Below are 22276 nucleotides of genomic sequence, written 5' to 3'. Positions count from 1 at the left end.
GTCCAGGCCCAGGAGCCTTAGCACTGTGCTGTGATGTCACTCAATACCACTGACATCACTAGGTGTAAACAACATCTCTCCTTTGCTGTGTATGTGACTATGGAGCTGTTTGGTGATGTCGTCTATTATGGCCTTCATAGAAGCAACAGGAGATTGTTGCATCCATCTAGAACCCTCAGAACTACAGTGCTATGATGTCACTCACTTCCACAGGCCTTGCAGAGTGTAAACAACAACAACCCAGCTTTGTTGTGTATGTAACCATAGGGATTTGTGATGTCACCTAGAACCTTCACAGCAGCGACAGCTTTATGAGGAGCATCAGCACTGCTCTGCCTGAGCAGAACCATCACCGCCATAGGTTGTCAAATAACCCGGGTTTAACCCACACAGGTAAGTCCAATGGGGTGCAGGCATGTCCTCTATGCTTACAGCTTCCCGTGGGTGTTGGTTTGATACCGTTTGGGGACAGCCAAGGAGGCATCTGCAGGCAACAAAGGTAGGTGTGTGCTTGTGTGTGTGTTTCCTATGCAGATCCTAAGCCCAGTGTCACATGCAAGTCGGAGGAGTAAGAAGGGTTCCTGGCAAATCCGGGTTATGGATTGCATTTAAAAAGGCCCCGTGGGAGTGCAATGGGCCCCTGTCTTGCTGCTTAGCAATAATGGTATGGGTTTAGGTTCTGCTGTGTGTACTGGTGGTTGACTGCCCCCCAGCCCAGAGTGTGCATGGAAAATTGTCTGGCAGCCTCCCTGACAGCAAGCAGTGATAGTGCACATGAAGGGCACCTTGTTGGGCCCGCCCCTTTCACGGTTATCGCTTCTCGGCCTTTTGGCTAAGATCAAGTGTAGTATCTGTTCTTATCAGTTTAATATCTGATACGTCCCCTATCTGGGGACCATATATTAAATGGATTTTTGAGAACGGGGGCCGATTTCGAAGCTTGCTTCCGTCGCCCTATGCATTGACCCGATATGGCAGTATCTTCGGGTACAGTGCACCACCCCCTTACAGGGTTAAAAAGAAAGATTCCTACTTTCATTGCTACCTGCTTGCTGGCTAGCCAGCTAGCCAGCCCTGTGGGCCTTGCTGCTGCTGCAGCCAAAAAACAAAAGGTGGTGCTGCTGCTGCTTCTGCTGCTTCTGCTTCTGCTTGTGTCTGGCCGCTGTTGGAGCGTCCAGGCACAGGACTTCTGCTGCTGCTGACTAAATGGCCTCCTTAATTGGATCATTTGAGTAGCCAGCACACCTGTGCAGGTAGGGCATGACATGATAGGCAGCTGCCTTGATAGCGGGTGGGTGCTGAATGTTCCTAATTGACAAAATAAGATTAATGCTTATGAAGAAATATAAAATCTCATCCCTTCCCCAATATCGCGCCACACCCCTACCCCTTAATTCCCTGGTTGAACTTGATGGACATATGTCTTTTTTCGACCGTACTAACTATGTAACTATGTAACATAACATGGGGGGGGGGGGGTCTCCTGGCTGTTCACACAGGTGTGTCATTGCTGTACATTGACCATGCATTGCTTCTGTGGTATTGCAAAGGCAAAGACAAATGCTTCCAGCCATCCATTGCACTAATGGATTGGTCATCAGCTGGCTGTCTATGTCCCGCATCAATATAGACCAAAGTACAGAGGGTTAGGCTATGCTATTGTGCACCTACCTGATGCATCAGAAGGTGCGAGGCCCTTGCTAAATTCTGTGCACAGACTTTGAGATCTATACTTTAGACTGTATCTAAACCTGCTCCAACATGGACTGACATTCTGGCCTACTTTCAGCCGATGCGACTTGTCTGTCGCTGAACAGTCGCTTTTTATGTATTCAGCACCTATGTATAATGTTGTAAAAATGCTCTAGAAGCTAAAGTCGCAGAAATGTCACACATATTTGGCCTGCAACTTTCTGTGCGACAAATTCAGACAGGAAAAATCAGTATAAATCCTTAGAAAATTATCCCCCAGTGTCTCCATCTGCTGGCGGTATTGAATAAGCATTGCTGCACTGATGGGGTATGCATTAGACGAAAAAAAAGAAGAAAAAGAAGAATAATACGCCCAGAAAAGAGGCGAAAAGGAGAAAAACGTAAAAAAACGTGAAAAAAAAGTAAGAGGAAGAGAAGGGAAAAAAAAGGTGGAAATGGGTTTAAAAGTGATTTCGGCGGAGAAATATATATATATATATATATATATATATATATATATATATATACGCGCACACACACACATATATATAAACGTATTCTCCGTTGAGATATTGCAGCCGCTGCTGTGTCCAGGCCCAGGAGCCTTAGCACTGTGCTGTGATGTCACTCAATACCACTGACATCACTAGGTGTAAACAACATCTCTCCTTTGCTGTGTATGTGACTATGGAGCTGTTTGGTGATGTCGTCTATTATGGCCTTCATAGAAGCAACAGGAGATTGTTGCATCCATCTAGAACCCTCAGAACTACAGTGCTATGATGTCACTCACTTCCACAGGCCTTGCAGAGTGTAAACAACAACAACCCAGCTTTGTTGTGTATGTAACCATAGGGATTTGTGATGTCACCTAGAACCTTCACAGCAGCGACAGCTTTATGAGGAGCATCAGCACTGCTCTGCCTGAGCAGAACCATCACCGCCATAGGTTGTCAAATAACCCGGGTTTAACCCACACAGGTAAGTCCAATGGGGTGCAGGCATGTCCTCTATGCTTACAGCTTCCCGTGGGTGTTGGTTTGATACCGTTTGGGGACAGCCAAGGAGGCATCTGCAGGCAACAAAGGTAGGTGTGTGCTTGTGTGTGTGTTTCCTATGCAGATCCTAAGCCCAGTGTCACATGCAAGTAGGAGGAGTAAGAAGGGTTCCTGGCAAATCCGGGTTATGGATTGCATTTAAAAAGGCCCCGTGGGAGTGCAATGGGCCCCTGTCTTGCTGCTTAGCAATAATGGTATGGGTTTAGGTTCTGCTGTGTGTACTGGTGGTTGACTGCCCCCCAGCCCAGAGTGTGCATGGAAAATTGTCTGGCAGCCTCCCTGACAGCAAGCAGTGATAGTGCCCATGAAGGGCACCTTGTTGGGCCCGCCCCTTTCACGGTTATCGCTTCTCGGCCTTTTGGCTAAGATCAAGTGTAGTATCTGTTCTTATCAGTTTAATATCTGATACGTCCCCTATCTGGGGACCATATATTAAATGGATTTTTGAGAACGGGGGCCGATTTCGAAGCTTGCTTCCGTCGCCCTATGCATTGACCCGATATGGCAGTATCTTCGGGTACAGTGCACCACCCCCTTACAGGGTTAAAAAGAAAGATTCCTACTTTCATTGCTACCTGCTTGCTGGCTAGCCAGCTAGCCAGCCCTGTGGGCCTTGCTGCTGCTGCAGCCAAAAAACAAAAGGTGGTGCTGCTGCTGCTTCTGCTGCTTCTGCTTCTGCTTGTGTCTGGCCGCTGTTGGAGCGTCCAGGCACAGGACTTCTGCTGCTGCTGACTAAATGGCCTCCTTAATTGGATCATTTGAGTAGCCAGCACACCTGTGCAGGTAGGGCATGACATGATAGGCAGCTGCCTTGATAGCGGGTGGGTGCTGAATGTTCCTAATTGACAAAATAAGATTAATGCTTATGAAGAAATATAAAATCTCATCCCTTCCCCAATATCGCGCCACACCCCTACCCCTTAATTCCCTGGTTGAACTTGATGGACATATGTCTTTTTTCGACCGTACTAACTATGTAACTATGTAACATAACATGGGGGGGGGGGGTCTCCTGGCTGTTCACACAGGTGTGTCATTGCTGTACATTGACCATGCATTGCTTCTGTGGTATTGCAAAGGCAAAGACAAATGCTTCCAGCCATCCATTGCACTAATGGATTGGTCATCAGCTGGCTGTCTATGTCCCGCATCAATATAGACCAAAGTACAGAGGGTTAGGCTATGCTATTGTGCACCTACCTGATGCATCAGAAGGTGCGAGGCCCTTGCTAAATTCTGTGCACAGACTTTGAGATCTATACTTTAGACTGTATCTAAACCTGCTCCAACATGGACTGACATTCTGGCCTACTTTCAGCCGATGCGACTTGTCTGTCGCTGAACAGTCGCTTTTTATGTATTCAGCACCTATGTATAATGTTGTAAAAATGCTCTAGAAGCTAAAGTCGCAGAAATGTCACACATATTTGGCCTGCAACTTTCTGTGCGACAAATTCAGACAGGAAAAATCAGTATAAATCCTTAGAAAATTATCCCCCAGTGTCTGGCATCTCTTCTTTGAATGAAAGATTGTGTTCATGGATTGACACCTTACTTCAACCCCTTGTTGTCACCATGCCTGGTTTTTTGAGGGACACTAAACATGTACTGGCCGCTTTTAGTCAAATTGAATGGGGATCTAATTTTTCATGGGTCACGGCAGATGTCTCTGCATTATATTCAGTTATTCCCCATGACAAAGCAGTCACTGCATTAACATGGTTTCTGTCTACATACTCACAATACCCCAGTCACCTCCAGGAATACATTGTCATATGTGTCGAATTTTTACTTTCTCATAATTATTTCATGTTTGACGATGTATACTACCTGCAGGTCACCGGAGCTGCTATGGGGGCGAAATTCTCCCCTTCTCTCGCCAACATATATATGTGTTGGTGGGAGAAGGGGATTCTTTTCGCCCCCAACAATCCTTTTTTTAATTGCATTCGGTGGTATGGCCGCTACATTGATGACCTCCTGTTTATCTGGGGGTCCGATGTGGCGGCAGATGACACCTTCACTCAATTCTTGAATGACAATCAGATAGGACTTAAATTTACAGTCTCCTTTAGTACAAGCACCATTTCCTTTTTGGATCTTTACCTGAAGGGCGATCATGTCTCTAAATCCATTGTTACCACCACATTTCGTAAAGAATCAGCATCTAACACGATTTTGCATTCCTCATCTTGCCATCCCCCCCACGTGATCCGCAATCTTCCCGTGGGGGAGATGATAAGAGCTAGAAGAAATTGCTCTTCATTGGAGCTCTTTCACAGGGAGGCGGACATTATTGAGGCACGTCTTAGATGCAGAGGTTATCCAAAATGGAGCATAGAGAGAGCGAGGCAAATTGCACTAAACAAAAATCGTTCCCAATTAATTTCCTCTGCCCCTATAGTACATAACAATCCAGAGTCTAGTAGCACAGTTATACCGGAAAATTCACCACAGCAATTACAAAAAAGCAAAAAGCCAGTCATGTTTGTCACCCAATACAGCAGTGATTATAATACCATCTGTCGCCTAGTCCACAAATATATACCTATTATTACAGGTGATCCATTATACAGTTCCATTATGGACTCAGGCTACAGATGTGTCTCTAGAAAAGCTCCCACCTTGGGACAAAAATTATCCCCGAGTCTTTTCACAAGCACCAGGCCCACTGCACAAACATGGCTTACCACCAAGGGCTCATACAAATGTGGACATAAAATATGCATTTGTTGTAAATTCATGCACAGTGTTGTAGAATTTAGTTCTTATTCCACTGGAAAAAAATATAAAATACAACAATATATAAATTGCAATACTATGCATGTCATTTACATGTTCTCCTGTACTATCTGCAAACTCCAATATGTTGGATGCACCTCCAATTCCCTCAAAACTAGGACCAGGAAGCACATCTCAGACATTGCCCATTTTAACTCCCGACACACATCAATGGTATCCCAGCACTGTGCTCGAGTACACCAGGGAGATTATTCTTCCATGATCTTATGCGGAATTGAAAAAGTTATTCCACCTAAAAGAGGGGGTGATTTCAGACAAAAATTGTTAGACCGCGAGGTCTATTGGATTATGGAATTAGACTGTAGATTTCCCAAGGGCCTTAACCGTAGACAGGATGTGATTTTACATTACTAATATTTAAATAAATTTTTCATTATGAATATGCAATTGAAACTATTTATGACATCCATGTCCACGATTACGACCCCATGTCTCTCAATGCCTCTCCTTTCTAATGGTTTTATGGTTATTGTAATTCACATCTGTATACTTTTGTATATACTACATATGCCCATACAATATATTTGGAAATTTATACCTTCTGTTATATTTGTATATTAGAGAAATTTACATACCTGTAACCAGTTTGGGCCATTTCTATATATCTATTATTATATTAATTTTTATATAGCTATATCTCAAAAAATGTTTGTTGTCAGTATTTTAAACTGTGTTTATTTCTATATGTATACACATGTCTTTGTATTTCTACTACGGGATCTGGTGGGCGTGATTACACCAGGTGTTCACCTGGGTGTTCCCCTCCACCACTTCCCATAAAAGAATGGCCATTTCTTTTGTATCTTTGTATGAATAAGGCTGGTTTTTCCGGCTGAAACGCGTTACCTTGTGTCCTGCTGTCCTATGGCTTGAATCTACAATAAATTTTGGCTTTTATTGCACGTTATCCTGCGCTGGACCATCTATTTCTTCATTGCTATCCTGGTGTTGGTTCACACGGTGCCGTGCGACAGGCGTCTGGCTGAAAGGGTGAGCTGAGTAATCCTATACTCTTCAACTATGTAACTATGTAACATAACATGGGGGGGGGGGGGTCTCCTGGCTGTTCACACAGGTGTGTCATTGCTGTACATTGACCATGCATTGCTTCTGTGGTATTGCAAAGGCAAAGACAAATGCTTCCAGCCATCCATTGCACTAATGGATTGGTCATCAGCTGGCTGTCTATGTCCCGCATCAATATAGACCAAAGTACAGAGGGTTAGGCTATGCTATTGTGCACCTACCTGATGCATCAGAAGGTGCGAGGCCCTTGCTAAATTCTGTGCACAGACTTTGAGATCTATACTTTAGACTGTATCTAAACCTGCTCCAACATGGACTGACATTCTGGCCTACTTTCAGCCGATGCGACTTGTCTGTCGCTGAACAGTCGCTTTTTATGTATTCAGCACCTATGTATAATGTTGTAAAAATGCTCTAGAAGCTAAAGTCGCAGAAATGTCACACATATTTGGCCTGCAACTTTCTGTGCGACAAATTCAGACAGGAAAAATCAGTATAAATCCTTAGAAAATTATCCCCCAGTGTCTCCATCTGCTGGCGGTATTGAATAAGCATTGCTGCACTGATGGGGTATGCATTAGACGAAAAAAAAGAAGAAAAAGAAGAATAATACGCCCAGAAAAGAGGCGAAAAGGAGAAAAACGTAAAAAAACGTGAAAAAAAAGTAAGAGGAAGAGAAGGGGAAAAAAGGTGGAAATGGGTTTAAAAGTGATTTCGGCGGAGAAATATATATATATATATATATATATATATATATATATATATATATATACGCGCACACACACACATATATATAAACGTATTCTCCGTTGAGATATTGCAGCCGCTGCTGTGTCCAGGCCCAGGAGCCTTAGCACTGTACTGTGATGTCACTCAATACCACTGACATCACTAGGTGTAAACAACATCTCTCCTTTGCTGTGTATGTGACTATGGAGCTGTTTGGTGATGTCGTCTATTATGGCCTTCATAGAAGCAACAGGAGATTGTTGCATCCATCTAGAACCCTCAGAACTACAGTGCTATGATGTCACTCACTTCCACAGGCCTTGCAGAGTGTAAACAACAACAACCCAGCTTTGTTGTGTATGTAACCATAGGGATTTGTGATGTCACCTAGAACCTTCACAGCAGCGACAGCTTTATGAGGAGCATCAGCACTGCTCTGCCTGAGCAGAACCATCACCGCCATAGGTTGTCAAATAACCCGGGTTTAACCCACACAGGTAAGTCCAATGGGGTGCAGGCATGTCCTCTATGCTTACAGCTTCCCGTGGGTGTTGGTTTGATACCGTTTGGGGACAGCCAAGGAGGCATCTGCAGGCAACAAAGGTAGGTGTGTGCTTGTGTGTGTGTTTCCTATGCAGATCCTAAGCCCAGTGTCACATGCAAGTAGGAGGAGTAAGAAGGGTTCCTGGCAAATCCGGGTTATGGATTGCATTTAAAAAGGCCCCGTGGGAGTGCAATGGGCCCCTGTCTTGCTGCTTAGCAATAATGGTATGGGTTTAGGTTCTGCTGTGTGTACTGGTGGTTGACTGCCCCCCAGCCCAGAGTGTGCATGGAAAATTGTCTGGCAGCCTCCCTGACAGCAAGCAGTGATAGTGCCCATGAAGGGCACCTTGTTGGGCCCGCCCCTTTCATGGTTATCGCTTCTCGGCCTTTTGGCTAAGATCAAGTGTAGTATCTGTTCTTATCAGTTTAATATCTGATACGTCCCCTATCTGGGGACCATATATTAAATGGATTTTTGAGAACGGGGGCCGATTTCGAAGCTTGCTTCCGTCGCCCTATGCATTGACCCGATATGGCAGTATCTTCGGGTACAGTGCACCACCCCCTTACAGGGTTAAAAAGAAAGATTCCTACTTTCATTGCTACCTGCTTGCTGGCTAGCCAGCTAGCCAGCCCTGTGGGCCTTGCTGCTGCTGCAGCCAAAAAACAAAAGGTGGTGCTGCTGCTGCTTCTGCTGCTTCTGCTTCTGCTTGTGTCTGGCCGCTGTTGGAGCGTCCAGGCACAGGACTTCTGCTGCTGCTGACTAAATGGCCTCCTTAATTGGATCATTTGAGTAGCCAGCACACCTGTGCAGGTAGGGCATGACATGATAGGCAGCTGCCTTGATAGCGGGTGGGTGCTGAATGTTCCTAATTGACAAAATAAGATTAATGCTTATGAAGAAATATAAAATCTCATCCCTTCCCCAATATCGCGCCACACCCCTACCCCTTAATTCCCTGGTTGAACTTGATGGACATATGTCTTTTTTCGACCGTACTAACTATGTAACTATGTAACATAACATGGGGGGGGGGGGGGGTCTCCTGGCTGTTCACACAGGTGTGTCATTGCTGTACATTGACCATGCATTGCTTCTGTGGTATTGCAAAGGCAAAGACAAATGCTTCCAGCCATCCATTGCACTAATGGATTGGTCATCAGCTGGCTGTCTATGTCCCGCATCAATATAGACCAAAGTACAGAGGGTTAGGCTATGCTATTGTGCACCTACCTGATGCATCAGAAGGTGCGAGGCCCTTGCTAAATTCTGTGCACAGACTTTGAGATCTATACTTTAGACTGTATCTAAACCTGCTCCAACATGGACTGACATTCTGGCCTACTTTCAGCCGATGCGACTTGTCTGTCGCTGAACAGTCGCTTTTTATGTATTCAGCACCTATGTATAATGTTGTAAAAATGCTCTAGAAGCTAAAGTCGCAGAAATGTCACACATATTTGGCCTGCAACTTTCTGTGCGACAAATTCAGACAGGAAAAATCAGTATAAATCCTTAGAAAATTATCCCCCAGTGTCTCCATCTGCTGGTGGTATTGAATAAGCATTGCTGCACTGATGGGGTATGCATTAGACGAAAAAAAAGAAGAAAAAGAAGAATAATACGCCCAGAAAAGAGGCGAAAAGGAGAAAAACGTAAAAAAATGTGAAAAAAAAGTAAGAGGAAGAGAAGGGAAAAAAAGTTGGAAATGGGTTTAAAAGTGATTTCGGCGGAGAAATATATATATATATATATATATATATATATATACGCGCACACACACACATATATATAAACGTATTCTCCGTTGAGATATTGCAGCCGCTGCTGTGTCCAGGCCCAGGAGCCTTAGCACTGTGCTGTGATGTCACTCAATACCACTGACATCACTAGGTGTAAACAACATCTCTCCTTTGCTGTGTATGTGACTATGGAGCTGTTTGGTGATGTCGTCTATTATGGCCTTCATAGAAGCAACAGGAGATTGTTGCATCCATCTAGAACCCTCAGAACTACAGTGCTATGATTTCACTCACTTCCACAGGCCTTGCAGAGTGTAAACAACAACAACCCAGCTTTGTTGTGTATGTAACCATAGGGATTTGTGATGTCACCTAGAACCTTCACAGCAGCGACAGCTTTATGAGGAGCATCAGCACTGCTCTGCCTGAGCAGAACCATCACCGCCATAGGTTGTCAAATAACCCGGGTTTAACCCACACAGGTAAGTCCAATGGGGTGCAGGCATGTCCTCTATGCTTACAGCTTCCCGTGGGTGTTGGTTTGATACCGTTTGGGGACAGCCAAGGAGGCATCTGCAGGCAACAAAGGTAGGTGTGTGCTTGTGTGTGTGTTTCCTATGCAGATCCTAAGCCCAGTGTCACATGCAAGTAGGAGGAGTAAGAAGGGTTCCTGGCAAATCCGGGTTATGGATTGCATTTAAAAAGGCCCCGTGGGAGTGCAATGGGCCCCTGTCTTGCTGCTTAGCAATAATGGTATGGGTTTAGGTTCTGCTGTGTGTACTGGTGGTTGACTGCCCCCCAGCCCAGAGTGTGCATGGAAAATTGTCTGGCAGCCTCCCTGACAGCAAGCAGTGATAGTGCCCATGAAGGGCACCTTGTTGGGCCCGCCCCTTTCACGGTTATCGCTTCTCGGCCTTTTGGCTAAGATCAAGTGTAGTATCTGTTCTTATCAGTTTAATATCTGATACGTCCCCTATCTGGGGACCATATATTAAATGGATTTTTGAGAACGGGGGCCGATTTCGAAGCTTGCTTCCGTCGCCCTATGCATTGACCCGATATGGCAGTATCTTCGGGTACAGTGCACCACCCCCTTACAGGGTTAAAAAGAAAGATTCCTACTTTCATTGCTACCTGCTTGCTGGCTAGCCAGCTAGCCAGCCCTGTGGGCCTTGCTGCTGCTGCAGCCAAAAAACAAAAGGTGGTGCTGCTGCTGCTTCTGCTGCTTCTGCTTGTGTCTGGCCGCTGTTGGAGCGTCCAGGCACAGGACTTCTGCTGCTGCTGACTAAATGGCCTCCTTAATTGGATCATTTGAGTAGCCAGCACACCTGTGCAGGTAGGGCATGACATGATAGGCAGCTGCCTTGATAGCGGGTGGGTGCTGAATGTTCCTAATTGACAAAATAAGATTAATGCTTATGAAGAAATATAAAATCTCATCCCTTCCCCAATATCGCGCCACACCCCTACCCCTTAATTCCCTGGTTGAACTTGATGGACATATGTCTTTTTTCGACCGTACTAACTATGTAACTATGTAACATAACATGGGGGGGGGGGGGGTCTCCTGGCTGTTCACACAGGTGTGTCATTGCTGTACATTGACCATGCATTGCTTCTGTGGTATTGCAAAGGCAAAGACAAATGCTTCCAGCCATCCATTGCACTAATGGATTGGTCATCAGCTGGCTGTCTATGTCCCGCATCAATATAGACCAAAGTACAGAGGGTTAGGCTATGCTATTGTGCACCTACCTGATGCATCAGAAGGTGCGAGGCCCTTGCTAAATTCTGTGCACAGACTTTGAGATCTATACTTTAGACTGTATCTAAACCTGCTCCAACATGGACTGACATTCTGGCCTACTTTCAGCCGATGCGACTTGTCTGTCGCTGAACAGTCGCTTTTTATGTATTCAGCACCTATGTATACTGTTGTAAAAATGCTCTAGAAGCTAAAGTCGCAGAAATGTCACACATATTTGGCCTGCAACTTTCTGTGCGACAAATTCAGACAGGAAAAATCAGTATAAATCCTTAGAAAATTATCCCCCAGTGTCTCCATCTGCTGGCGGTATTGAATAAGCATTGCTGCACTGATGAGGTATGCATTAGACGAAAAAAAAGAAGAAAAAGAAGAATAATACGCCCAGAAAAGAGGCGAAAAGGAGAAAAACGTAAAAAAACGTGAAAAAAAAGTAAGAGGAAGAGAAGGGAAAAAAAGGTGGAAATGGGTTTAAAAGTGATTTCGGCGGAGAAATATATATATATATATATATATATATATATATATATATATATATACGCGCACACACACACATATATATAAACGTATTCCCCGTTGAGATATTGCAGCCGCTGCTGTGTCCAGGCCCAGGAGCCTTAGCACTGTGCTGTGATGTCACTCAATACCACTGACATCACTAGGTGTAAACAACATCTCTCCTTTGCTGTGTATGTGACTATGGAGCTGTTTGGTGATGTCGTCTATTATGGCCTTCATAGAAGCAACAGGAGATTGTTGCATCCATCTAGAACCCTCAGAACTACAGTGCTATGATGTCACTCACTTCCACAGGCCTTGCAGAGTGTAAACAACAACAACCCAGCTTTGTTGTGTATGTAACCATAGGGATTTGTGATGTCACCTAGAACCTTCACAGCAGCGACAGCTTTATGAGGAGCATCAGCACTGCTCTGCCTGAGCAGAACCATCACCGCCATAGGTTGTCAAATAACCCAGGTTTAACCCACACAGGTAAGTCCAATGGGGTGCAGGCATGTCCTCTATGCTTACAGCTTCCCGTGGGTGTTGGTTTGATACCGTTTGGGGACAGCCAAGGAGGCATCTGCAGGCAACAAAGGTAGGTGTGTGCTTGTGTGTGTGTTTCCTATGCAGATCCTAAGCCCAGTGTCACATGCAAGTAGGAGGAGTAAGAAGGGTTCCTGGCAAATCCGGGTTATGGATTGCATTTAAAAAGGCCCCGTGGGAGTGCAATGGGCCCCTGTCTTGCTGCTTAGCAATAATGGTATGGGTTTAGGTTCTGCTGTGTGTACTGGTGGTTGACTGCCCCCCAGCCCAGAGTGTGCATGGAAAATTGTCTGGCAGCCTCCCTGACAGCAAGCAGTGATAGTGCCCATGAAGGGCACCTTGTTGGGCCCGCCCCTTTCACGGTTATCGCTTCTCGGCCTTTTGGCTAAGATCAAGTGTAGTATCTGTTCTTATCAGTTTAATATCTGATACGTCCCCTATCTGGGGACCATATATTAAATGGATTTTTGAGAACGGGGGCCGATTTCGAAGCTTGCTTCCGTCGCCCTATGCATTGACCCGATATGGCAGTATCTTCGGGTACAGTGCACCACCCCCTTACAGGGTTAAAAAGAAAGATTCCTACTTTCATTGCTACCTGCTTGCTGGCTAGCCAGCTAGCCAGCCCTGTGGGCCTTGCTGCTGCTGCAGCCAAAAAACAAAAGGTGGTGCTGCTGCTGCTGCTTCTGCTTGTGTCTGGCCGCTGTTGGAGCGTCCAGGCACAGGACTTCTGCTGCTGCTGACTAAATGGCCTCCTTAATTGGATCATTTGAGTAGCCAGCACACCTGTGCAGGTAGGGCATGACATGATAGGCAGCTGCCTTGATAGCGGGTGGGTGCTGAATGTTCCTAATTGACAAAATAAGATTAATGCTTATGAAGAAATATAAAATCTCATCCCTTCCCCAATATCGCGCCACACCCCTACCCCTTAATTCCCTGGTTGAACTTGATGGACATATGTCTTTTTTCGACCGTACTAACTATGTAACTATGTAACATAACATGGGGGGGGGGGGGGGGGGGGGTCTCCTGGCTGTTCACACAGGTGTGTCATTGCTGTACATTGACCATGCATTGCTTCTGTGGTATTGCAAAGGCAAAGACAAATGCTTCCAGCCATCCATTGCACTAATGGATTGGTCATCAGCTGGCTGTCTATGTCCCGCATCAATATAGACCAAAGTACAGAGGGTTAGGCTATGCTATTGTGCACCTACCTGATGCATCAGAAGGTGCGAGGCCCTTGCTAAATTCTGTGCACAGACTTTGAGATCTATACTTTAGACTGTATCTAAACCTGCTCCAACATGGACTGACATTCTGGCCTACTTTCAGCCGATGCGACTTGTCTGTCGCTGAACAGTCGCTTTTTATGTATTCAGCACCTATGTATAATGTTGTAAAAATGCTCTAGAAGCTAAAGTCGCAGAAATGTCACACATATTTGGCCTGCAACTTTCTGTGCGACAAATTCAGACAGGAAAAATCAGTATAAATCCTTAGAAAATTATCCCCCAGTGTCTCCATCTGCTGGCGGTATTGAATAAGCATTGCTGCACTGATGGGGTATGCATTAGACGAAAAAAAAGAAGAAAAAGAAGAATAATACGCCCAGAAAAGAGGCGAAAAGGAGAAAAACGTAAAAAAACGTGAAAAAAAAGTAAGAGGAAGAGAAGGGAAAAAAAGGTGGAAATGGGTTTAAAAGTGATTTCGGCGGAGAAATATATATATATATATATATATATATATATATATATATATATATACGCGCACACACACACATATATATAAACGTATTCTCCGTTGAGATATTGCAGCCGCTGCTGTGTCCAGGCCCAGGAGCCTTAGCACTGTGCTGTGATGTCACTCAATACCACTGACATCACTAGGTGTAAACAACATCTCTCCTTTGCTGTGTATGTGACTATGGAGCTGTTTGGTGATGTCGTCTATTATGGCCTTCATAGAAGCAACAGGAGATTGTTGCATCCATCTAGAACCCTCAGAACTACAGTGCTATGATGTCACTCACTTCCACAGGCCTTGCAGAGTGTAAACAACAACAACCCAGCTTTGTTGTGTATGTAACCATAGGGATTTGTGATGTCACCTAGAACCTTCACAGCAGCGACAGCTTTATGAGGAGCATCAGCACTGCTCTGCCTGAGCAGAACCATCACCGCCATAGGTTGTCAAATAACCCGGGTTTAACCCACACAGGTAAGTCCAATGGGGTGCAGGCATGTCCTCTATGCTTACAGCTTCCCGTGGGTGTTGGTTTGATACCGTTTGGGGACAGCCAAGGAGGCATCTGCAGGCAACAAAGGTAGGTGTGTGCTTGTGTGTGTGTTTCCTATGCAGATCCTAAGCCCAGTGTCACATGCAAGTAGGAGGAGTAAGAAGGGTTCCTGGCAAATCCGGGTTATGGATTGCATTTAAAAAGGCCCCGTGGGAGTGCAATGGGCCCCTGTCTTGCTGCTTAGCAATAATGGTATGGGTTTAGGTTCTGCTGTGTGTACTGGTGGTTGACTGCCCCCCAGCCCAGAGTGTGCATGGAAAATTGTCTGGCAGCCTCCCTGACAGCAAGCAGTGATAGTGCCCATGAAGGGCACCTTGTTGGGCCCGCCCCTTTCACGGTTATCGCTTCTCGGCCTTTTGGCTAAGATCAAGTGTAGTATCTGTTCTTATCAGTTTAATATCTGATACGTCCCCTATCTGGGGACCATATATTAAATGGATTTTTGAGAACGGGGGCCGATTTCGAAGCTTGCTTCCGTCGCCCTATGCATTGACCCGATATGGCAGTATCTTCGGGTACAGTGCACCACCCCCTTACAGGGTTAAAAAGAAAGATTCCTACTTTCATTGCTACCTGCTTGCTGGCTAGCCAGCTAGCCAGCCCTGTGGGCCTTGCTGCTGCTGCAGCCAAAAAACAAAAGGTGCTGCTGCTTCTGCTGCTTCTGCTTGTGTCTGGCCGCTGTTGGAGCGTCCAGGCACAGGACTTCTGCTGCTGCTGACTAAATGGCCTCCTTAATTGGATCATTTGAGTAGCCAGCACACCTGTGCAGGTAGGGCATGACATGATAGGCAGCTGCCTTGATAGCGGGTGGGTGCTGAATGTTCCTAATTGACAAAATAAGATTAATGCTTATGAAGAAATATAAAATCTCATCCCTTCCCCAATATCGCGCCACACCCCTACCCCTTAATTCCCTGGTTGAACTTGATGGACATATGTCTTTTTTCGACCGTACTAACTATGTAACTATGTAACATAACATGGGGGGGGGGGGGGGGGGTCTCCTGGCTGTTCACACAGGTGTGTCATTGCTGTACATTGACCATGCATTGCTTCTGTGGTATTGCAAAGGCAAAGACAAATGCTTCCAGCCATCCATTGCACTAATGGATTGGTCATCAGCTGGCTGTCTATGTCCCGCATCAATATAGACCAAAGTACAGAGGGTTAGGCTATGCTATTGTGCACCTACCTGATGCATCAGAAGGTGCGAGGCCCTTGCTAAATTCTGTGCACAGACTTTGAGATCTATACTTTAGACTGTATCTAAACCTGCTCCAACATGGACTGACATTCTGGCCTACTTTCAGCCGATGCGACTTGTCTGTCGCTGAACAGTCGCTTTTTATGTATTCAGCACCTATGTATAATGTTGTAAAAATGCTCTAGAAGCTAAAGTCGCAGAAATGTCACACATATTTGGCCTGCAACTTTCTGTGCGACAAATTCAGACAGGAAAAATCAGTATAAATCCTTAGAAAATTATCCCCCAGTGTCTCCATCTGCTGGCGGTATTGAATAAGCATTGCTGCACTGATGGGGTATGCATTAGACGAAAAAAAAGAAGAAAAAGAAGAATAATACGCCCAGAAAAGAGGCGAAAAGGAGAAAAACGTAAAAAAACGTGAAAAAAAAGTAAGAGGAAGAGAAGGGAAAAAAAGGTGGAAATGGGTTTAAAAGTGATTTCGGCGGAGAAATATATATATATATATATATATATATATATATATATATATATATATACGCGCACACACACATATATATAAACGTATTCTCCGTTGAGATATTGCAGCCGCTGCTGTGTCCAGGCCCAGGAGCCTTAGCACTGTGCTGTGATGTCACTCAATACCACTGACATCACTAGGTGTAAACAACATCTCTCCTTTGCTGTGTATGTGACTATGGAGCTGTTTGGTGATGTCGTCTATTATGGCCTTCATAGAAGCAACAGGAGATTGTTGCATCCATCTAGAACCCTCAGAACTACAGTGCTATGATGTCACTCACTTCCACAGGCCTTGCAGAGTGTAAACAACAACAACCCAGCTTTGTTGTGTATGTAACCATAGGGATTTGTGATGTCACCTAGAACCTTCACAGCAGCGACAGCTTTATGAGGAGCATCAGCACTGCTCTGCCTGAGCAGAACCATCACCGCCATAGGTTGTCAAATAACCCGGGTTTAACCCACACGGGTAAGTCCAATGGGGTGCAGGCATGTCCTCTATGCTTACAGCTTCCCGTGGGTGTTGGTTTGATACCGTTTGGGGACAGCCAAGGAGGCATCTGCAGGCAACAAAGGTAGGTGTGTGCTTGTGTGTGTGTTTCCTATGCAGATCCTAAGCCCAGTGTCACATGCAAGTAGGAGGAGTAAGAAGGGTTCCTGGCAAATCCGGGTTATGGATTGCATTTAAAAAGGCCCCGTGGGAGTGCAATGGGCCCCTGTCTTGCTGCTTAGCAATAATGGTATGGGTTTAGGTTCTGCTGTGTGTACTGGTGGTTGACTGCCCCCCAGCCCAGAGTGTGCATGGAAAATTGTCTGGCAGCCTCCCTGACAGCAAGCAGTGATAGTGCCCATGAAGGGCACCTTGTTGGGCCCGCCCCTTTCACGGTTATCGCTTCTCGGCCTTTTGGCTAAGATCAAGTGTAGTATCTGTTCTTATCAGTTTAATATCTGATACGTCCCCTATCTGGGGACCATATATTAAATGGATTTTTGAGAACGGGGGCCGATTTCGAAGCTTGCTTCCGTCGCCCTATGCATTGACCCGATATGGCAGTATCTTCGGGTACAGTGCACCACCCCCTTACAGGGTTAAAAAGAAAGATTCCTACTTTCATTGCTACCTGCTTGCTGGCTAGCCAGCTAGCCAGCCCTGTGGGCCTTGCTGCTGCTGCTGCAGCCAAAAAACAAAAGGTGGTGCTGCTGCTGCTTCTGCTGCTTCTGCTTCTGCTTGTGTCTGGCCGCTGTTGGAGCGTCCAGGCACAGGACTTCTGCTGCTGCTGACTAAATGGCCTCCTTAATTGGATCATTTGAGTAGCCAGCACACCTGTGCAGGTAGGGCATGACATGATAGGCAGCTGCCTTGATAGCGGGTGGGTGCTGAATGTTCCTAATTGACAAAATAAGATTAATGCTTATGAAGAAATATAAAATCTCATCCCTTCCCCAATATCGCGCCACACCCCTACCCCTTAATTCCCTGGTTGAACTTGATGGACATATGTCTTTTTTCGACCGTACTAACTATGTAACTATGTAACATATACTAACTATGTAACTATGTAACATAACATGGGGGGGGGGGGGGTCTCCTGGCTGTTCACACAGGTGTGTCATTGCTGTACATTGACCATGCATTGCTTCTGTGGTATTGCAAAGGCAAAGACAAATGCTTCCAGCCATCCATTGCACTAATGGATTGGTCATCAGCTGGCTGTCTATGTCCCGCATCAATATAGACCAAAGTACAGAGGGTTAGGCTATGCTATTGTGCACCTACCTGATGCATCAGAAGGTGCGAGGCCCTTGCTAAATTCTGTGCACAGACTTTGAGATCTATACTTTAGACTGTATCTAAACCTGCTCCAACATGGACTGACATTCTGGCCTACTTTCAGCCGATGCGACTTGTCTGTCGCTGAACAGTCGCTTTTTATGTATTCAGCACCTATGTATAATGTTGTAAAAATGCTCTAGAAGCTAAAGTCGCAGAAATGTCACACATATTTGGCCTGCAACTTTCTGTGCGACAAATTCAGACAGGAAAAATCAGTATAAATCCTTAGAAAATTATCCCCCAGTGTCTCCATCTGCTGGCGGTATTGAATAAGCATTGCTGCACTGATGGGGTATGCATTAGACGAAAAAAAAGAAGAAAAAGAAGAATAATACGCCCAGAAAAGAGGCGAAAAGGAGAAAAACGTAAAAAAACGTGAAAAAAAAGTAAGAGGAAGAGAAGGGAAAAAAAGGTGGAAATGGGTTTAAAAGTGATTTCGGCGGAGAAATATATATATATATATATATATATATATATACGCGCACACACACACATATATATAAACGTATTCTCCGTTGAGATATTGCAGCCGCTGCTGTGTCCAGGCCCAGGAGCCTTAGCACTGTGCTGTGATGTCACTCAATACCACTGACATCACTAGGTGTAAACAACATCTCTCCTTTGCTGTGTATGTGACTATGGAGCTGTTTGGTGATGTCGTCTATTATGGCCTTCATAGAAGCAACAGGAGATTGTTGCATCCATCTAGAACCCTCAGAACTACAGTGCTATGATGTCACTCACTTCCACAGGCCTTGCAGAGTGTAAACAACAACAACCCAGCTTTGTTGTGTATGTAACCATAGGGATTTGTGATGTCACCTAGAACCTTCACAGCAGCGACAGCTTTATGAGGAGCATCAGCACTGCTCTGCCTGAGCAGAACCATCACCGCCATAGGTTGTCAAATAACCCGGGTTTAACCCACACAGGTAAGTCCAATGGGGTGCAGGCATGTCCTCTATGCTTACAGCTTCCCGTGGGTGTTGGTTTGATACCGTTTGGGGACAGCCAAGGAGGCATCTGCAGGCAACAAAGGTAGGTGTGTGCTTGTGTGTGTGTTTCCTATGCAGATCCTAAGCCCAGTGTCACATGCAAGTCGGAGGAGTAAGAAGGGTTCCTGGCAAATCCGGGTTATGGATTGCATTTAAAAAGGCCCCGTGGGAGTGCAATGGGCCCCTGTCTTGCTGCTTAGCAATAATGGTATGGGTTTAGGTTCTGCTGTGTGTACTGGTGGTTGACTGCCCCCCAGCCCAGAGTGTGCATGGAAAATTGTCTGGCAGCCTCCCTGACAGCAAGCAGTGATAGTGCCCATGAAGGGCACCTTGTTGGGCCCGCCCCTTTCACGGTTATCGCTTCTCGGCCTTTTGGCTAAGATCAAGTGTAGTATCTGTTCTTATCAGTTTAATATCTGATACGTCCCCTATCTGGGGACCATATATTAAATGGATTTTTGAGAACGGGGGCCGATTTCGAAGCTTGCTTCCGTCGCCCTATGCATTGACCCGATATGGCAGTATCTTCGGGTACAGTGCACCACCCCCTTACAGGGTTAAAAAGAAAGATTCCTACTTTCATTGCTACCTGCTTGCTGGCTAGCCAGCTAGCCAGCCCTGTGGGCCTTGCTGCTGCTGCAGCCAAAAAACAAAAGGTGGTGCTGCTGCTGCTTCTGCTGCTTCTGCTTCTGCTTGTGTCTGGCCGCTGTTGGAGCGTCCAGGCACAGGACTTCTGCTGCTGCTGACTAAATGGCCTCCTTAATTGGATCATTTGAGTAGCCAGCACACCTGTGCAGGTAGGGCATGACATGATAGGCAGCTGCCTTGATAGCGGGTGGGTGCTGAATGTTCCTAATTGACAAAATAAGATTAATGCTTATGAAGAAATATAAAATCTCATCCCTTCCCCAATATCGCGCCACACCCCTACCCCTTAATTCCCTGGTTGAACTTGATGGACATATGTCTTTTTTCGACCGTACTAACTATGTAACTATGTAACATAACATGGGGGGGGGGGGGGGTCTCCTGGCTGTTCACACAGGTGTGTCATTGCTGTACATTGACCATGCATTGCTTCTGTGGTATTGCAAAGGCAAAGACAAATGCTTCCAGCCATCCATTGCACTAATGGATTGGTCATCAGCTGGCTGTCTATGTCCCGCATCAATATAGACCAAAGTACAGAGGGTTAGGCTATGCTATTGTGCACCTACCTGATGCATCAGAAGGTGCGAGGCCCTTGCTAAATTCTGTGCACAGACTTTGAGATCTATACTTTAGACTGTATCTAAACCTGCTCCAACATGGACTGACATTCTGGCCTACTTTCAGCCGATGCGACTTGTCTGTCGCTGAACAGTCGCTTTTTATGTATTCAGCACCTATGTATAATGTTGTAAAAATGCTCTAGAAGCTAAAGTCGCAGAAATGTCACACATATTTGGCCTGCAACTTTCTGTGCGACAAATTCAGACAGGAAAAATCAGTATAAATCCTTAGAAAATTATCCCCCAGTGTCTCCATCTGCTGGCGGTATTGAATAAGCATTGCTGCACTGATGGGGTATGCATTAGACGAAAAAAAAGAAGAAAAAGAAGAATAATACGCCCAGAAAAGAGGCGAAAAGGAGAAAAACGTAAAAAAACGTGAAAAAAAAGTAAGAGGAAGAGAAGGGAAAAAAAAGGTGGAAATGGGTTTAAAAGTGATTTCGGCGGAGAAATATATATATATATATATATATATATATATATATATATATATACGCGCACACACACACATATATATAAACGTATTCTCCGTTGAGATATTGCAGCCGCTGCTGTGTCCAGGCCCAGGAGCCTTAGCACTGTGCTGTGATGTCACTCAATACCACTGACATCACTAGGTGTAAACAACATCTCTCCTTTGCTGTGTATGTGACTATGGAGCTGTTTGGTGATGTCGTCTATTATGGCCTTCATAGAAGCAACAGGAGATTGTTGCATCCATCTAGAACCCTCAGAACTACAGTGCTATGATGTCACTCACTTCCACAGGCCTTGCAGAGTGTAAACAACAACAACCCAGCTTTGTTGTGTATGTAACCATAGGGATTTGTGATGTCACCTAGAACCTTCACAGCAGCGACAGCTTTATGAGGAGCATCAGCACTGCTCTGCCTGAGCAGAACCATCACCGCCATAGGTTGTCAAATAACCCGGGTTTAACCCACACAGGTAAGTCCAATGGGGTGCAGGCATGTCCTCTATGCTTACAGCTTCCCGTGGGTGTTGGTTTGATACCGTTTGGGGACAGCCAAGGAGGCATCTGCAGGCAACAAAGGTAGGTGTGTGCTTGTGTGTGTGTTTCCTATGCAGATCCTAAGCCCAGTGTCACATGCAAGTAGGAGGAGTAAGAAGGGTTCCTGGCAAATCCGGGTTATGGATTGCATTTAAAAAGGCCCCGTGGGAGTGCAATGGGCCCCTGTCTTGCTGCTTAGCAATAATGGTATGGGTTTAGGTTCTGCTGTGTGTACTGGTGGTTGACTGCCCCCCAGCCCAGAGTGTGCATGGAAAATTGTCTGGCAGCCTCCCTGACAGCAAGCAGTGATAGTGCCCATGAAGGGCACCTTGTTGGGCCCGCCCCTTTCACGGTTATCGCTTCTCGGCCTTTTGGCTAAGATCAAGTGTAGTATCTGTTCTTATCAGTTTAATATCTGATACGTCCCCTATCTGGGGACCATATATTAAATGGATTTTTGAGAACGGGGGCCGATTTCGAAGCTTGCTTCCGTCGCCCTATGCATTGACCCGATATGGCAGTATCTTCGGGTACAGTGCACCACCCCCTTACAGGGTTAAAAAGAAAGATTCCTACTTTCATTGCTACCTGCTTGCTGGCTAGCCAGCTAGCCAGCCCTGTGGGCCTTGCTGCTGCTGCAGCCAAAAAACAAAAGGTGGTGCTGCTGCTGCTTCTGCTGCTTCTGCTTCTGCTTGTGTCTGGCCGCTGTTGGAGCGTCCAGGCACAGGACT

General features: G+C 45.6%; 9 non-coding genes across 9 annotated transcripts; all 9 read left to right on the top strand.

Annotated features, from left to right (window-relative positions):
* The first annotated feature begins 812 nt into the window (after positions 1-812).
* On the top strand, positions 813-1003 carry LOC130334573 (U2 spliceosomal RNA). The gene has a single exon (XR_008876358.1). It is a non-coding gene; the product is annotated as a U2 spliceosomal RNA (small nuclear RNA).
* Positions 1004-3092: 2089 nt separating this feature from the next.
* LOC130334571 (U2 spliceosomal RNA) lies at positions 3093-3283 on the top strand. The gene has a single exon (XR_008876356.1). It is a non-coding gene; the product is annotated as a U2 spliceosomal RNA (small nuclear RNA).
* Positions 3284-8223: 4940 nt separating this feature from the next.
* LOC130334570 (U2 spliceosomal RNA) lies at positions 8224-8414 on the top strand. Its single transcript, XR_008876355.1, has one exon. It is a non-coding gene; the product is annotated as a U2 spliceosomal RNA (small nuclear RNA).
* Positions 8415-10494: 2080 nt separating this feature from the next.
* LOC130334569 (U2 spliceosomal RNA) lies at positions 10495-10685 on the top strand. The gene has a single exon (XR_008876354.1). It is a non-coding gene; the product is annotated as a U2 spliceosomal RNA (small nuclear RNA).
* A 2085-nt stretch (positions 10686-12770) lies between these two features.
* Positions 12771-12961, top strand: LOC130334568 (U2 spliceosomal RNA). The gene has a single exon (XR_008876353.1). It is a non-coding gene; the product is annotated as a U2 spliceosomal RNA (small nuclear RNA).
* A 2086-nt stretch (positions 12962-15047) lies between these two features.
* On the top strand, positions 15048-15238 carry LOC130334566 (U2 spliceosomal RNA). The gene has a single exon (XR_008876352.1). It is a non-coding gene; the product is annotated as a U2 spliceosomal RNA (small nuclear RNA).
* Positions 15239-17321: 2083 nt separating this feature from the next.
* On the top strand, positions 17322-17512 carry LOC130334565 (U2 spliceosomal RNA). Its single transcript, XR_008876351.1, has one exon. It is a non-coding gene; the product is annotated as a U2 spliceosomal RNA (small nuclear RNA).
* A 2106-nt stretch (positions 17513-19618) lies between these two features.
* Positions 19619-19809, top strand: LOC130334564 (U2 spliceosomal RNA). Its single transcript, XR_008876350.1, has one exon. It is a non-coding gene; the product is annotated as a U2 spliceosomal RNA (small nuclear RNA).
* A 2091-nt stretch (positions 19810-21900) lies between these two features.
* LOC130334563 (U2 spliceosomal RNA) lies at positions 21901-22091 on the top strand. Its single transcript, XR_008876349.1, has one exon. It is a non-coding gene; the product is annotated as a U2 spliceosomal RNA (small nuclear RNA).
* Positions 22092-22276: the final 185 nt, after the last annotated feature.

The sequence above is a fragment of the Hyla sarda genome, unplaced genomic scaffold (genome assembly GCF_029499605.1).
Source record: "Hyla sarda isolate aHylSar1 unplaced genomic scaffold, aHylSar1.hap1 scaffold_438, whole genome shotgun sequence".
Taxonomy (NCBI): domain Eukaryota; kingdom Metazoa; phylum Chordata; class Amphibia; order Anura; family Hylidae; genus Hyla; species Hyla sarda.
Note: the sequence above shows the minus strand (reverse complement) of the source record. Positions and strands in the feature narration are given on the sequence as shown.